The 16580-nt window shown below is 39.4% G+C and overlaps 1 pseudogene; it reads right to left on the reverse strand.

Annotated features, from left to right (window-relative positions):
* The window catches only part of LOC122638607, a 30744-nt pseudogene extending 18891 nt beyond the window's left edge, over window positions 1–11853 (reverse strand).
* Window positions 11854–16580: the final 4727 nt, after the last annotated feature.

The raw sequence follows: 16580 nt of genomic DNA on the forward strand, positions 1-16580 counted from the left end.
GCTTTATTGTAAAGTAGCGAGATTTGGGGTTTTTCGTATTAGGGTTTCAGGGAGAGAGCAGCAGCACCGTTTTGGGTGTTTTTGAGAGTTCTTTATTGTAACTTTCTCCGATTTACATAGTGAAACAACTTCGGCTTTGCCCGTGGACGCAGCACACCATACTGGTGTGTGAACGACGTTAAATCTCTATGTCGTCTTGTTCTGTATTTGTTTCTTTTCATGTTTTGGTTGGTGTTTGTTCTGACCTACTGAATCTTCAGAAACCCTCAAGATCATTATTTACTTAATCTTTTATTATTAAGTATTTGGAATTTTTTTCGGACGAATTTTTATTGGAGTATTCGAATTTTTTTTCTTCCGGATATCTGTAAACGAATACGGATATCCCTAAATGGATATGAATGCGGATATATCGAATTTGGATTTTCGATTATCTATTTACAACCCTAACTATTAGGCAGATGGGATTTCATTTTCCAAATACATAAATGGTTGATGATGCATTTAGAGGAATGGTGTTTTGAAAAATGACATAGACGACAACTAGTGGTGTCTATAAGTGTGAATCGTTCTGCCGAATTAATTGATTAATTGTTAAGAAGTCATTGCTTGAACCCTGACTTTGAAGTTTCAGAAGGGGGAGATCCGATGAAAAGAACTACTAAATTACTTACAGCCAGGAATGTGGTCCTACGCGGCAGCACAGGAATCAAGAGTCATAACAAGAGAAGAGACTTTTTGTTTTTTTTGGTTTGATAAGAACAGAATTTTATTGGAAACTTACAAAAGAAATTTGAGAAACGCAGGGGAGTGGACAAAGGCAGCATGTCAACTACGAAAATTTCCTTCCTGAAGAGTATGTTAAAATTGCACATATTCAAAGCTGAATGAAATATTTTCCATATTACCCCCCAAAAAAAAAACAAAAAAACAACAAAAGGAAAATGAAATAGCCTCAATGGCAAAGTGGAGTCTTGAGCCACGGAGTATGTTAAGAATCATAAGGTTATCACTTTCAATAAATAGTTTCTGAATTCCTCGAACTTGAGCTGTATTCAAGGCTTGACGAATAGCCAAGGATTCCGCCCTACAAACCAAGTTGTTACCACTACCAACAAAATAACAGTAAACGAATCGGCCATTCGAGTCACGACAGACCCCATCTATACTTGCTAGTCCCGGGTTCCCATGACTTGCCCCATTGACATTAATCTTTATGAGACCTGGTGGAGGAAGCGAAGATGGCGAGATTGAAATCTCTTTATAGGAAGAGCCTTAAGAAATTCCACCGCAAAATATAGAGCTTTGCAAGAGAGATTGTACTGTTAGTCAAAGTAAAGGTTTGCCTGAAGACCACGTCCATGTAACTGAGCCAAAGTATTACAGCCATTATATACTAGTAGTGATAAGAGAATGGATCATCTGCACGTACCAACAGATGAACATACATGTCAGAGCCAATCACATTTTAATTTTGTTTCCATAAGAACCCCTCCTCCCCCTTGTAAATGGTAAAAAAATAGACAGGTGGTTGAATCTCACATGTACATTCATTTGTTGATAGTGATAACATCTTCCTTTTGGCTAGTCACCGATTGAGAAGATCTAATTTATTTTTTGGGTTTTTTACAAATGTCCCCCAAAAAATGTTCATTTATCTAAATGTTCTCTTATAATTTTTTTAATCGCAAATGCCCCCTTATTATCAAAACATTGTAGCGTTTTAATCCAATCTATTAGAATGGGACATTAGACGTTAGTTTTAGGGAATGTAATGACTAAAATACCCTTCTGATTAAAACCCACTAAAGTTAAAAAATAAGATAACCAAATTGCCCTCATCTTCCCCAAATCGTTTAGGGTTTGAAACTGAAAATCAAACCCTAAACCATTTGGGGGGAAATGAACCCTAAAATCAAGATTTTATCCAAAGAATCCAGAATAGATGAACATTAAAGAAAAAGAGAACATAACTGACTGAAATTATGAAGCAAATTTGACATGGCTCATGTTACTTACACCGGCAGTGGACACAACCACTCTGCAGATCTAGAGCTTATCACTTCAGCTAGTGATGATACTGTAGGAGAAGACTTAATCATGAAGGATATAATAATAGTTGGAAAGCAAATAGAGATGCAGTTAGTTTATTGATGGAATCCATCCAGAAAGACCTTAAAGAGGTGCCTACCTTGCCTCCCAATTGCAGCATATTCCGAGTTCACACGCCAGTGCGCAAAGTAAAACCTGAAGCTGCTTACACACCTCGCATGGTTTCAATCGGCCGTTTTCACCGCTCTGAGAAACAATTACAACCCATGGAAGCACAAAAGTTGCGGTATCTAAATGATTTTCTCAGCCGGGAATCTCATGCAACTTTGGGCGATTATGTTAAGGCTATGACAGAATTAGAAGATAAAGCTCGGAGATGTTACTCGGAAATCATCCATCCACATCCAAGTCAAATCTGAAAATGAATTTGTGAAAATGATGCTAATTGATGGCTGTTTCATACTTGAACTCATCCTTACGACTAATTATGAGCCCATACGCCGTGAGGATCCGATATTGAATGTGACATGGGTGTCTCACATTATAAAGTGTGACCTGATTCTGCTTGAAAATCAACTTCCCTTCTTTGTTCTTGAGCGTCTAGACAATCTAACCACAGGGGAATTCTCAATATTCCAACAGTCCACTTGGTACACTCATCTCCAATTTCTTCCAAGATCTTTTGCCACATGAAGGCCCACTATAACCCCGAAGCAATAATATCCCTGGAAGATCTCGATTACGATGCTTTTCTGAAGTACCAAAGAATGTCTTTGATTTTATCATCTCTGATGTCACAATTAGGAGGTCGATGAAGAAAGATCAGGTAGAGAGAGTAGTCAAACCGTTACTCGAGGAGGCGGAAGTCACAATTAAAGATGAAGACACTCCAACAGCAGTGGAAGAACCAAAGCAGGGAAAAGGGGCAGGATCGATGATGAAGGGAAAGGAAAACCGTACGGCCAGTACTTGGCTCACAGCTACTCCAATCAAAACCATTCAATTCGTTTCATGGATTTGTTCTTCATTTTGTCAAATTTGCTTCATAAGTTCAGCCATTTATGTTCCCTCTTTCTTTTTCATGTTCATCTATTCTGGACTCTTTGGATAAAATCTTGATTTTAGGGTTCATCTTCTCCAAATGATTTAGGATTTGATTTTCAATTTTAAACCCTAAACGATTTGAGGAAGATGAGGGCAATTTGGTCGTCTTAATTTTTTAACTTTAGTGGGTTTAAATCAGATGGGCATTTAAGTCATTATATTTCCTAAAACTAACCTCTAATGTCCCATTCTAACGGATTAGATCAAAATGCTATAATGTTTTGGAAGTAAAAAGACATTTGCAATTAGAAAAATTGTAAAGAGGCATTTGAACAATGCGCATTTTCAGGGGGGCATTTGTAAAAAACCTTTTTTTTTTTTTTTGACACAATTGAGAAGATCTAATTAAAATCAAATGTAAGATATATTTAATGTTAGTAGAGTCAAATACCTAAGAGGTTGGACCAATGAACCAAGATTGGGTCGGTTCTTGGTTTAGGCTTCAAAGGTGGGTTTTCTTTGTCTAGCAAGGCTAGAGCAACTGCATCAGATATTTTATGATCAGATCGTGAATTTGAGATTAGAGTTGATTTGAAAGAAGGGAGGCAGCAAGTGTGATTTCAGAAGTACTTTATTATTGTGCGAGGGTCAGTTTGCTTTCTTAGGCGCACGCTTGAGGACTGATATCCATTATCCATAGCCGAACCTAATCAAAAGGTTAATGCTTTGATTGTGTCTCATGCTTTTAATGCATTGGACAATGTAAATGGAGAAAAATCAGGATAAGTCAGGGCAACCATTCAATCAGGCCCTAGCAAAAATCAGGGTTAGTCGCGGCTAACCTAGCCCTTGGCAAAAATCAGGGTCTATTAGGGCCAACCCGGTCCAGCTCGTCTCGATCAGGGTCGGATTGGGCTGGGCTGAGCTTGACAGGGTTGGACCTGACCTAAGATATCTTATTCCGACGACCTAGGGCTGGGTTGGGCTTGGGTTGAACTAAAAGGACTAATGGTTGGACTAGGGTTATAAAAAACCCAGCCCAACCCGACCCTATTTCACCCCTAATCATATCATATATTACGTCGAATATAAGTTTTTAAGATTATTTCATTCCACTCACAAACTGATGCAAGCCTCACTTAGGCCTTTGGACTAAAGGTGTCAATTTAGATTCAAAAATCGAAAACCAAAAACGCCCCATTTAAAATCGAACCCAAATCGAAATAAATCGATTTTGTTTGGTTTCTTGAGTTGGTATCATTTCTTGGTTTGGTTCAGTTTTAGTTTCATGCCTAAAACTGTTATACCAAATCGAATTACCTATTTTCAAACCGATTAAGGAATTGTATAAATGTATATTCTTTATTATTTTATTATTATTATTATTATTTTAATCAAATGTAGATGATAAATTAGTTTCCACTTTAGTGATTAAGGAAAAATTTGGTGGACTATAATCCTAACAAATAAGGGTTTTTATTGGTGAAGATGTAAAAAAGTTGGCTGAAACATTTAAAAGAAGACCTAAATCGAATATGAAACCAAATTAAAACCACTAAGAAGTCATATACAAAATCGAAATTAAACCGTGTCGATTTGGTTTTGGTTTTGGTTTTGAAAATTTAGTGGATTATGATCCTAGCAGGGTTTTTATTGGTGAAGATGTAAAAAAGTTGGCCAAAAATGTTTAAAATAGGACCTAAATCGAATTTGAAACCAAATTAAAACCCACTAAGAAGTTGAATACAAAATCGAAATCGAATTGGGTTGATTCGATTTTGGTTTTGAAAATGTATTCCTATTCTCAGTTCGATTTTGGTTTCTACAATTTGTTTCCTAAATCGAGTCGAAATCGAACTGATTGGCTCACTTACTCTAGAGTCGGATCGGGAGAGTGATAGAAATAAGCTCCAATAAACTTGAACTCAGATTCAGGATTTTTCAGAACCGTACAAGCTTGGAAAAATGTACATAACTCTTGGATATAACTTGTAATGAGTTGATTCGAAAGCCAAAAGCAAGAAGACTCGTAGGGCTACAACTTTTGTGAAGAAAATTTTCTCTAATTCTGCTTGCAGGTTGGTAAAATCTATCTGTTAAGATATGATATATATAAGGACGAATTTTGGAAATAAGAAACAATAAAGTATTTTTTGGATTTTTGTAAAGGGAAAAGTATAAGACTGAAACACCTTTCTTCTAGGATGTATAGTAGCACCAAGACTCCAAGATTGTTGTTGCAACTCTTCTAGGAAGCAAGTAACAAATGGAAAACACTAACTTTTCAAGGATGGTGAGAAACTCTTCTATGTTTCAATGAAACTTTTCAAGGTTCAAGGGAATGCTTCATGCACTTTGTATTATCAAAACTCAATTTTCATTGCCTAGGATATGAAAATTGACTACTATTTATGCATTTAACAAAAATCGTAAGATGACTTAACTACCCTCCCTTACAAGTCCCTATGTTGATTACATAATACAGTCTCAAATCCAACAGTCAAGTGATGACATGGACCAATTACCAAAATGACTTGGTATGGAAGACAACAAATTACAAGAAGAGAGTTCAAAGATCAAGGGTTGCTTTAAGACTTCTAAGTGGAGTTCTTCTAAATCTAGGCTAAGAACATCCTTCCATAAGATTCTTTTAGTCTCCAAGGACAGACTCTTAGAAAGGACAAAAATTGAGTTGTCCAAGAAGATTGGTTAAGGATTGGTCAAAAGTAGATGCAACATCATCTTCAACTATGAAGTTTTCCATATATCAAATAATAATTTTTTTTACGATATCTCTCAATCGTCGATTTCAATTGAGATTCTATGATTGAGATTAAACCTTTACATTTCATGTTAAAGATTAAAGACTAAGAAATGTTAATAATAGATTTGCTTTGCATTATAAGCCAAGCCTAAGTGCTACTATTTATGTCGGTGAGGTAAATCAAGAAACGTGAATAGATTTCATTGGATGGAATATTTACAAGTTAAAATTCTAAATTTCATGTTCTTTTCTTTTTATCGAGGATCTACCATACTGATCGTCACTTCATTTATAGAGGTAGATAAATCTTGGTCCTTGAGATTTTTCTTCATAATAAGAGTAGGTTGGTTAGGTGTAGGCATCTTTGTTTCACTCCCCAACATGAAAATAACATTTGACATGGTTGGTCTATCTGATGCACTTTCTTGCACACACAACAGCCCAACTTGAATGCACCTCGAAACTTCATGAGCAGGGTATGAGTCACCCATCGATGAATCAATTATCTCCAATGCTCGATCTTCTTTCCACAACTCCCATACCTGAAATTGTTCCATAAAATCATCTGAACATAAGAAATGGGAACTAAAATATTTTTGCAGAAATAATGTAAACAAACAAATCTATTTACTCACATGTTCTATTAAATTTGTTGAAGGATCTTCATGAAAATATACACTGTTCTTCTTGCCACTAATGATCTCTAATAATAATACCCCAAAGCTAAATACGTCCGACTTTATTGAGAAAAGCCCTTGCATTGCATACTCTGGTGACATATAACCACTACATTGGCAAAGCAACAATAAAGCAGAAGTTAATTAGGCCCATGGAAGAAACATAATATTTTGTCAATGAGTGGATGTTACCCTTAAAGTGTAATAGTGACCCCAGCAAAAAGCCTAAGTTTTGGATTTATTCAAAAACCAAAGAAGTTTTAGCTTGCCTAGCTAGAATCAAGACCATGATTGTAGAGCAAATCTACTTTTAAGATCCTATTTCCATTTTAATTGAGTAGCCCCCTAATAAAGAAAGAAAAAAGAAAAAAGAAAAGAAAATACTAATTAGGAGATAGGATTAGATCAAATTTGATGTGATTAATTCTATGATGTTCACATTTTCATTTAATTCATTGGGTTTTTAAGATGCAACTAGACCAAAGATCACCCGATAGATGGCAATAGTTTGAATTGCAAGACACAATTTTACTAAAAATTGATGAAGTTATTGTAGCTTTTGCTGATTCATGAGACACGACAGATAAATAGTGGTGAGGGGACATCAAAAGAGGATTGGGCTTCAATTACAGGTGTTGGTCATAGAGGTCAAATGAGAGACAAGAGGAGATTGACAAGAATAGCAGCACTCCAAGTAAAATAATTCACATATAACTTGTTTTGTGATGAGGAGGGTCGTATGAAAAGGAATTCCCAAATTGTAAGATGGATAAAAGGAGGGCAAAAAGGAGAATAGAGATAAATGATCCAATGCTGCTATCATGGATGAGTCTTTGAGTGATGGAGATATTTTTCTCACTATTTTATTATGTACAAAAATTTGTATTGGATAATAACTTCAAGTTCATTTTATATGTGTTCAGTCAAGAATTTGTTTGCTTCATATAATGCATGTGATAATAATAAGTTAAATGACAACCAATGATGAAAGAAAGATTGACAGGATTAATTGGGAATGTATGGATTCACATTTTTTATGGAATTATGTGAACCTTGACTAGGGTTAAGCACATCTAGATCCAAAGAAAAATATAATTTCACTATGAACACTAGATTTGAGAAGTTACATATGCTCATCCAAAGGTGGAGTTCTCAGGGTTTCTAGAAGGGCCTAATAGTTTTGATTCAGGGACAGATGACTAGGAACATGCATAGACTTGTAGGGAGTGTTGCAATAAGTGGAGCTACCATCAGAACCCAAGTAAAAGGTATATGTGGACGAAAACTACAGACAATTCATTATGAATAATCCATAAATGGAAAGAAGCGGGTCTCTTTCGCTTTGGAACTTGTAAGTGGAAGCAATCTCTCCAATTAACTTGCATCAGTAAAACAGCCGAAGTCAAACATCACATCATGCAACAATGAGCTGTGTGGAACACCTTAAGCTGGGGTGTGGGCCATGCTAGTTTTCGTGTCGATTAAGCAAAGATAATAGTGGATTTTGTAGAATTGACATCAACACTATTTTTCTTCAGGGTAGCTTACAGTTCTGAATCAAACGTAGCCCAAATTAAGGATTCAAGTCATCAAATAGCCTTGAATAAATCTGAATCTTATTTTAGGATGGTCCATATTGAAACACTGTATAACTTCAGACTTAATCAACACTCACTTCCCTAAAAAAGGGCCCCAACAAATGAATTATGCAAACATGGTTTAGAAGGAAAATCTAAAATCCACACTATTGATCAGCCAATGGGCTAAACCAAAGCCCAAACCATATTCTAACTTGAGCTAGGCTAGACTCGGGTCTAGATTTCTAAAAGGAAGACTCATCTAGATTTGAATACAAATCGACTACAATGTTAATCCATCATTTAATCTCAAATAAAACCCCTTGAAGATGGAGCAGGAAAGAACCGGTTAGATCAAATCAAATGGGCCAAAGCCAAACTAACCCCGAATCTAAGTGGTAACCAAAAATCCTTTTAACTAATGGGCCGCATCATCGTCTGAACCAAAATTCAGTTCTAGTCCCATTTCAGAGAAGATTCCATTAAAGATTTCAAGCCAATGTGGAGAATTGTTCCTATTGTGTCTTGTATTTTGCAGTGGCCCATAGTTATTATTAGGCTTGTATATTTAATTTGATCGACTTTTGATTTATTACATATACATTTGTAAACTTGTAATTGTGTGGGAGATAGGGTTTTAAGATGGCTATTTATTATCTCATTGGGAAATCCTAGTATGGAGATCAGATAGTGATGGAGGAGAGAGAGCTATAGAACTTATCTTTTGGTGAATAGAAAATTTTTAGATTCTGTTGGGTGAATGTAGGCATTTGTGTCTAATCACATTAAATTTTTCGTGTTTGTGTGTGATTGTTTGCTTGATTTCTTTCTCATGTTTACGCATTCATCCAATCACACCACAACGACGTTGCTCACCTTTTGAAGGGCTCCTCTAAAATGTGGGCTCTAGGATAGGTGTAACATCAAGATATGGTTTCAGACAAGAGAAAACTATCGCACGATTATTGAATTGGGCTTGTCATTTTTCTATATTAGGAAGAAGAAGGAAAGAAAAGCTTACTATGTCCCAACCACTTTGGTTGTATTTGCTTGAACTTGGTTTCCTCCAAAAATTCTCGCCATACCGAAATCTGAAATTTTGGGGTTCATCTCTTCATCTAACAACACATTGCTGACTTTCAAATCTCTATGAATGATTCTCAACCTGGAGTCTTGGTGAAGATATAGAACACCTCGAGCAATTCCAACAATGATTTCAAATCTTTTTCTCCAATCAAGCAATGCCTTCTTACTTTCATCTGTCCTAAGTATTGCATCAGGTTTCAAATATATGCTAGTCAACAATGTTTATTCAGATGTGTAATTTTGGCATAACAAAAAGTTTCAACCCAAAAAAAAAAAAAGAAAAAAAAAAAAGAAGACAAATTTAAGGTGATATCCAGGAAACATACCGAAAATGAAAGCGTCCAAGCTTTTGTTGGGCATGAACTCATAGATTAACATCTTTTCTTCTTCCTGGAGACAAGCAGCTAATAGCCTAACCAAATTTCTATGCTGAAGTTTGGCAATCAATAGAACTTCATTTTTGAACTCTTCCATTCCTTGCCCTGAATTCCTGGATAGTCTTTTAACAGCTATCTCCTTCCCATTGAACAGCCGACCCTGGAAATTGAGATTCTAACCCTTAGAAATGTGAAATAAATGATAATTGATGCAGCATGGGAAGAAAAGAGAAGCCACCTTGTAGACAACACCAAAACCACCTACTCCAAGCTTGTTATTGGGAGAGAAGTTGTCGGTGCAGCTGCAACAACATCTAGTTCAATGAATGGCAACTCTGCATTCGTCCCATTGTCTTCAAGCTCATTTATTCCAGTAAAGTTTTTATAACCATGTTGCCGCTTCTTAATTGCTCCTGATCAAGCATAGTTAACATTAGAAGTTGCTATACTAGGTTCGGATCCTTTGCTGCGCTCAACTCATAGTTCACCATGTAGATTTTATGCTGATCCAATGGTTGATAGACAATCTCAATTCAAAATTCAAAATTCAAAATTATCATTCAAATCAAATATGTATGGTAAACCTCTACCAACCATTGGATTGACATGAAATTCATGTGGCGGCATATGAGTTGAGCGCATCACACCCAAGGCCGTAAAGGATCCAAATCTAGGAAAAAATCCCTTTTTTTTCTTTACCTTTTCTCTTCTTCAGCAAACGGTACCCACATATAGAAAAGAGAAGCACACCCATGACAAGAGACACCATAAGAATCGCCACTCTCTGCTTGTTGTGAAGAAATCCTTTATCTTTTCTTGCTTGTGCAGCTACACATAAAACATTAATGTCATGAACTCATACTCATCTCCGTACGAAAACCTGACTGCAGTTAATGCAGGTCGTGCACATACACCACCGTGCATGAAAACTTTTACCAAAAAGATTTAAGAATAGAAACGACGGAAATGTCGGACCTAGCTCCGCTGCATCCACACGTAGGTATAAATTGTCGCCACCGTCATTGAAATATCGAATGTCCATCAAACTATCAAACCAAGCAACGCAGCCACTGCCTCCGCCGGTAATATCTGCAGGGGCGTACGCATTGCAAGAGCAGTTCTTCAAGCATTCTTGCTCGCATTCCTGGAGACTCAGACTCTTGTCGACTAGGGACATGGAGGTGTCTGGAAGCTTCACGCCTACCAACTTCAAGAACCCTTCACCCTTGTCACACCCAAGGCTTCCCTTCCTCACGCATCCCTCCGACCATTCCCTCAAATACCAGTCCATTGGAGACTTAGGTTGGAAACTCGGCGAACACGCGCATTCCACCAAGTCCTCCTGTATGCTACAACTCCCGTAGGCCCCACAGTGTCCGTAGTAATCGCACTCATCGCTTGGCGCAGAATAGAACGTGGTCCATCGATGGTCCTTCTCTACCCACGTCATACGCTGGATGGCACCGGAGTCATCCAGCACGAATGGTGAGAAGACGGAGGGGTTGTAGACTTCGTAGATCATGTAGAGCTCGTCGTTGTTGTTGACGAAATTGTAGCTGTAGAGGTAGGTCTGGGTCATCCCTGGGATTCCGCTAAACCTTTGACCGTTCCAGGGACCGCTTCTCCAGACCGGGTCGGATCCTTTGTACAAGAACGCCTCGGTTGACCGCCCCCGTGGATCGAACCTGAACGAGTAGATCCCGCGGCCAGGATCGTCTTTGGACCTCCACGATATCAGGGCCCGGTTCAAACCAGTTCTCCGGTCCAATCCTACTTTCATATCAGAAACGTACATGTGTGTCGGATGGTCGAAGCTTTGCCACAGGATCCCATTCGTGTTGCCGGTGCCGCCGCCGCCACCGTAAAGAACCAGGTTTCCTGAGTTAAGTAGCTTCAGAAAGGTGGAGTTGGAACTTATGGAGACATTGGTGGACCAGAGAGGGCGTCTCTGATCGCTAACGGAAGAGACGACGAGATTCCCATCCAGGTCGAAGGAGAGGACTCCAGAGGAATCGTTGATGGGGTTGTCTCTGTTTGCGACCCAAATTACGGTGGTTTCAGGAATTTTATTGAACCAAATCCCGAGGTACTTGGAACTAGAATTCCCAGGGCTGAAGAAGCCCAACGCAAAATTGTTTCCAGTGGAGATAACAATTTGGCCATCGGTGATTAATTCATTTGGGGTTACGGTGTCGGTAGGAGAAGTGGTGGAGGCAGCGGCGGAGGCATAGAAATAGAAGAATAGGAAGTATAACCATGTTGGAGGGAACATGACATCTGATCTTATCGATGCTGTCTTATCATTTACGGTCACTGAATCACATTAGCAGATTATTAATGAAGAAAAAACGCTTCATTACCAAAAAAAAAAAAAAAAACGTATCTCCCAGCGATGGACAGGTGATGATTATGCGGAAAAAAAAATCCTGTATGATGCCCTAATCTCGCGGTGCAATATAGTGCGACCCTGAGAACTTAACACGTGAAAGATGCATATTCAAAAGTGCCGAACTTAAGAAAAATTCAAAAAAAAAATACCGTTTTGCATCAAGCTCACACCATTAGATGAATTTTCTTCCATGAATTGAGCTCTCATGTGCTTGGGGAATGAACTTGTAGCTTAATGGGCAACGTCAGCTATGGTCTGATAGTAAGACGTACGAGTTCTGGTGTTCGACTTTTCGTCCTTCTCATCAGTTTATTAAAAAAAAAAAAAAAAATCCATTCTTATCTTATTCCCTGCCAATAGCCCCCAGTCTGTACGCTCATGATTGGATAGTCAATGACCCCCCAAAAAAAATTCTCATGTACCAACCCATGAGAGAGAGAGTGTGAGAGGGAGAGAGTACCAGATCGTGAATTCCACTAATATAAAATGAGCTTGGATAAGTTGTTTTTGACCCAAACAATCCATTTTATTAGATCCCTTAGGAATTGGTAATTAAATTAAAAGAATTATTCGTCACCCACAATTAGGGGTGTCAATGGGTCGGGTTGGGCCGGGCCTGCCCTAAACCCTGACCCGACCCTAGAGGCCTTAACCCTGACCCTGATCCTAATCCGATCCTGCCAGGGTCAAGAAACTCTCAACCCTGACCCGATCCTGATAGGGTCGGGTCAGGTCAGGTTGGCGCTGATTTATGGCACCGTCCCCGTGTCTCATTAGACCATGTTTTTGTAACATAGGATCTCAATCTGTGGGACAGCTAATAAATATGTTGAAAAAAAGGGCGTGTGTATAGACTCTCTCTCTATAATTGTAACGGTGTCCCCTCAATAGGCCTGGAAGCTTATAAGGGCTACAACTAAATAACAATCATGTCGGTGACTCTTTTTATGGCCTGATCAAAATAGTAGATGATCTATTTTTTTATGGGTTCCCACTTCATGAAGATGACAAAGCTAGTAGTTATCTCTCTACAATTTTTCTGTTTTTTCTTTTTTTTTTTGTTAAGAAAATACTTATATTAAGTATATAATATATATATGTAATATTATATACTTATAATTAAAAGAGTCGGATCGGTCGCTAAGCCAGGATTTAAACCACGACCCGACCACCTGTCAGGTCGACTATAACTATACCCTAACCCACCCTCGAGTTGAAAAATCAGGGTCGGATCGGCGGGGCTCGGGCAGTTGACAGGTCCGGGCCAGCCGGGCTTTATTGATACCCCTACCCACAATGCATCCATGAAACCCATACTCTATGCTCTCCGTTATTGAATGATTCGTCACTCAAGACAGCCACGATGCCGTAAATCTCTCTTCAAGAAACAATTTAAATAAAAAAGAAAAGTGTGCCAATAGAAGTACAACACACTTCGCTTGAAAGGTAAAATGTTGAAGAATATTGTATTAAATGGTAAACGTGTGTTGTTTTCTTCGTACATAAAAAATAAAAAAAACGTGTCGTTTTCTTCAACAATATTTGATTACCAAGTATTTCTCATTTGGGTCCTACCAAACATTTGGTCAGTATTGTCAATTCCTTGACATTTAAATTTCTTCTTGCTTTGGGTTTTCAAGTACACAAACAGGTTGCCAAAACCGTGTTTTATATTGAATAACTCTATTCATATATATCCTAAAGCCTAACTTGTCAATTGAATCATCTTTCATTCTACTGATGGCAATGTTGAAGGTGAAATTTTAGATGATTTTTGTATTTTTCTATCTAGATATGTCTGAACGTTAAATAATCTATACATCCTATTTCATATAACTGTAAGTACAGTGATCCTCGAGACAAGGGTTCCTCAGCCCTTATGGTATATAGCGACATAGGATTTTGGGAGATGCATGTGTGTGTGTATATGGATATGAATAATATTGATAAATAGGGGATTGTGATCATGCATTAAAATATGCTAATATAATGTGAAGTCGCCACCTAGGGTTAGGGCCTAGGACCCATTAAGTGTAGCCCTACCCGTTGTGAGCGGAATCGGGCTACGTGACTCCATATGGTCCGACTAAAGGTTCGAGTAAGGGGTTAGGTTACGAGTGTGGGAAGGTGTTAGGCACCCACCTCGCCCGGCCGAAGCCGGTCTCTCTGTATTAAATGCTACATAAGGACGAATGTTCTCTCTCTTTTATTACGGGGATGGGGGATATTATGAACTACATTCAGATGCTATGAATTGAACTAAAGCATAATAAACTACATTTCATATGTGAAAAATACGGACTAAAACGATGAAATATGAAAGGACTACATTGAATTAACAAAAATGCAGTAATTATACCTGTATGGTTGTATTCCCCTAGCTCAGGGGAGATAGGCGAATGGACTGACACCGATTGTTTTTCGGCAGAGTAACGGCTCTTTCAAGTGATTTGGAGAGGAGTAAACAGACAGAATAATGTCTATAATAAAGGAGTTTTGATGGTTATCCGTGCACAGACGGGATAACAACGCAAAGGAGCAAAAGCACTCTATACTCAGAGGGACAATCGAAGGATCTGTCCGCCACAAGAAAACTTCAAGCACTCACACTCTCATGAGAGAAGGAGGAGAAATGAGGGTGAAAAGGGAGGAAAAGAGGCTAGGAATCACTTGGGGAGGGTCTCTCCACCCAAAATTCCTTGGGAAATGTGGGAGAGGACCCTCCTATTTATAGGGAGGGACCCCCTCTCTCTCCTGGCCAGATAAGTCCTCCACGGCTCCGTGGAGATGTCCACGGCACCGTGGGTGACGTGAAAATTCGGTACACGTCCCCACGGCGCTGTGGGAAGGAGTCCATGGCACCGTGGGAAAGAGTCCACGGCGCCGTGGGGGCGCAATGCCATTTTTCCTTGTTTTTGGGCCTAAAATGGGTCATTTTGTGATCAGCATAGTTCTTGGTCTTATGGGTCAGGTATCTTGGGTCTAGAAGGAGGGAGTGTGCATCGTCCATCGTCCATGTCCCATTGTCATCATTGCCAATTAGGGGGGTGACAAAAATCAGTGTCTACAGTTTGCCCCTCTTTGGCCAAGGCCTGTGTCAACAGTCGAAGGGTAAAGACAAAAGATCGACTAATTTTGTCACCAAGAGCATGTACTGCTGACACTTTGCTCAAAGGAGGCAGAGTTGCTAAAAACAGGCAGTTAATCGCGATGAAATCTTTCGATAATCCTCAAAAGAAAAACTCGGAAGAACCAACTCTTTATCTTGTGTTCATTACTCAAACAATTTTTGAGGATGATAAGGCACCGCTCGACCAAAGATCTAAGTAAGGCACCACTCGGCCCACAAGATTGAATATGAGGGACTCCACTGGGATAGAATTTTGAGGGTGATAAGGCACCACTCAATCGAAGATCTAAATAAGGCACCACTCGGTTCGAAGATCAAATTTGAGGGTGATAAGGCACCACTCAACCGAAAGTCAAACTTGGATGGTTATAAGGTGCTACTCGACCAAAACCATCAAGTTTGGAGGGTGATAAGGCACCACTCGACCGAAGATCTAGATAAGGCACCACTTGACCCAAAGATCAAATTTGAGGGTGATAAGGCACCACTCAACCAAAAGTCAAACTTGGATGGTAATAGGGTGCCACTCGATCGAAACCATCAAATTTGGAAGGTGATAAGGCACCACTCGACCGAAGATCTAGATAAGGCACCACTCGGCCCGAAGATCAAATTTGAGGGTGATAAGACACCAATCAATCGAAAGTCAAACTTAGATGGTTATAAGGTGTCACTCGACCGAAATCATCAAGTTTGGAGGGTGATAAGGTATCACTCGATCAAAAGTCAAACTTGGATGGTTATAAGGTGTCACTCGACCGAAACCATCAAGTTTGGAGGGTAATAAGGCACTGCTCGACCGAAGCATTCAGTATTGAGGGATTTCACTTGGGATTTTTCTTTTCTTTTCTTTTTCTCTTGGTCCACGGCGCCGTGTGGGGGTCCGCACGGCCCCATGTATGGGTGGCACCGTGCTTGCACGGCCCCGCATGCATGGCTCCGTGCCAGACTTCATGGCTCCGTGGGTGAACCTCCACGGCGCAGTGGGCCGCTGTCCCACGGGACCGTGGAGAATTCCACGGTGCCGTGGGCGCGATGGAGAGTTTATTAATAGAGGGCTCCCTCCCTCATTTCTTCACTCTCATTTCTGTTGCGAAGCTCTGCTGTTTTTGATTTTTGACTTCACTCCTTTTTATTCACTCACATCATGTCTTTCGGCCACCGAGGACGCCAGTCTCACAGGGAGCCACTGCTCGGTACTACCGATCGCGATGCACGAGCTGCATGGTATCCTTCAGGGGTTACCTTAGCTGACATTGCCCGCCATGGTTGTCGCTCCATATGGGGCCAGGTCAGTACTCTTAGTCTTTCCCTTTCAATTTATGCATTTTATTTATATTAGCTTCATACCTCACCGCATAGATTCGAGGTAATGTCCCTAGATTCTGCCCCAAGCACCTAATGGCATGCAAACCTAGGTAACGCCTCTAGATACCATCCTAGGCACCTAGTGGCACGTAAATCAAAGCGAGGCCATCAGACAC

Source organism: Telopea speciosissima, chromosome 9 (genome assembly GCF_018873765.1).
Source record: "Telopea speciosissima isolate NSW1024214 ecotype Mountain lineage chromosome 9, Tspe_v1, whole genome shotgun sequence".
In the NCBI taxonomy this organism is placed as follows: domain Eukaryota; kingdom Viridiplantae; phylum Streptophyta; class Magnoliopsida; order Proteales; family Proteaceae; genus Telopea; species Telopea speciosissima.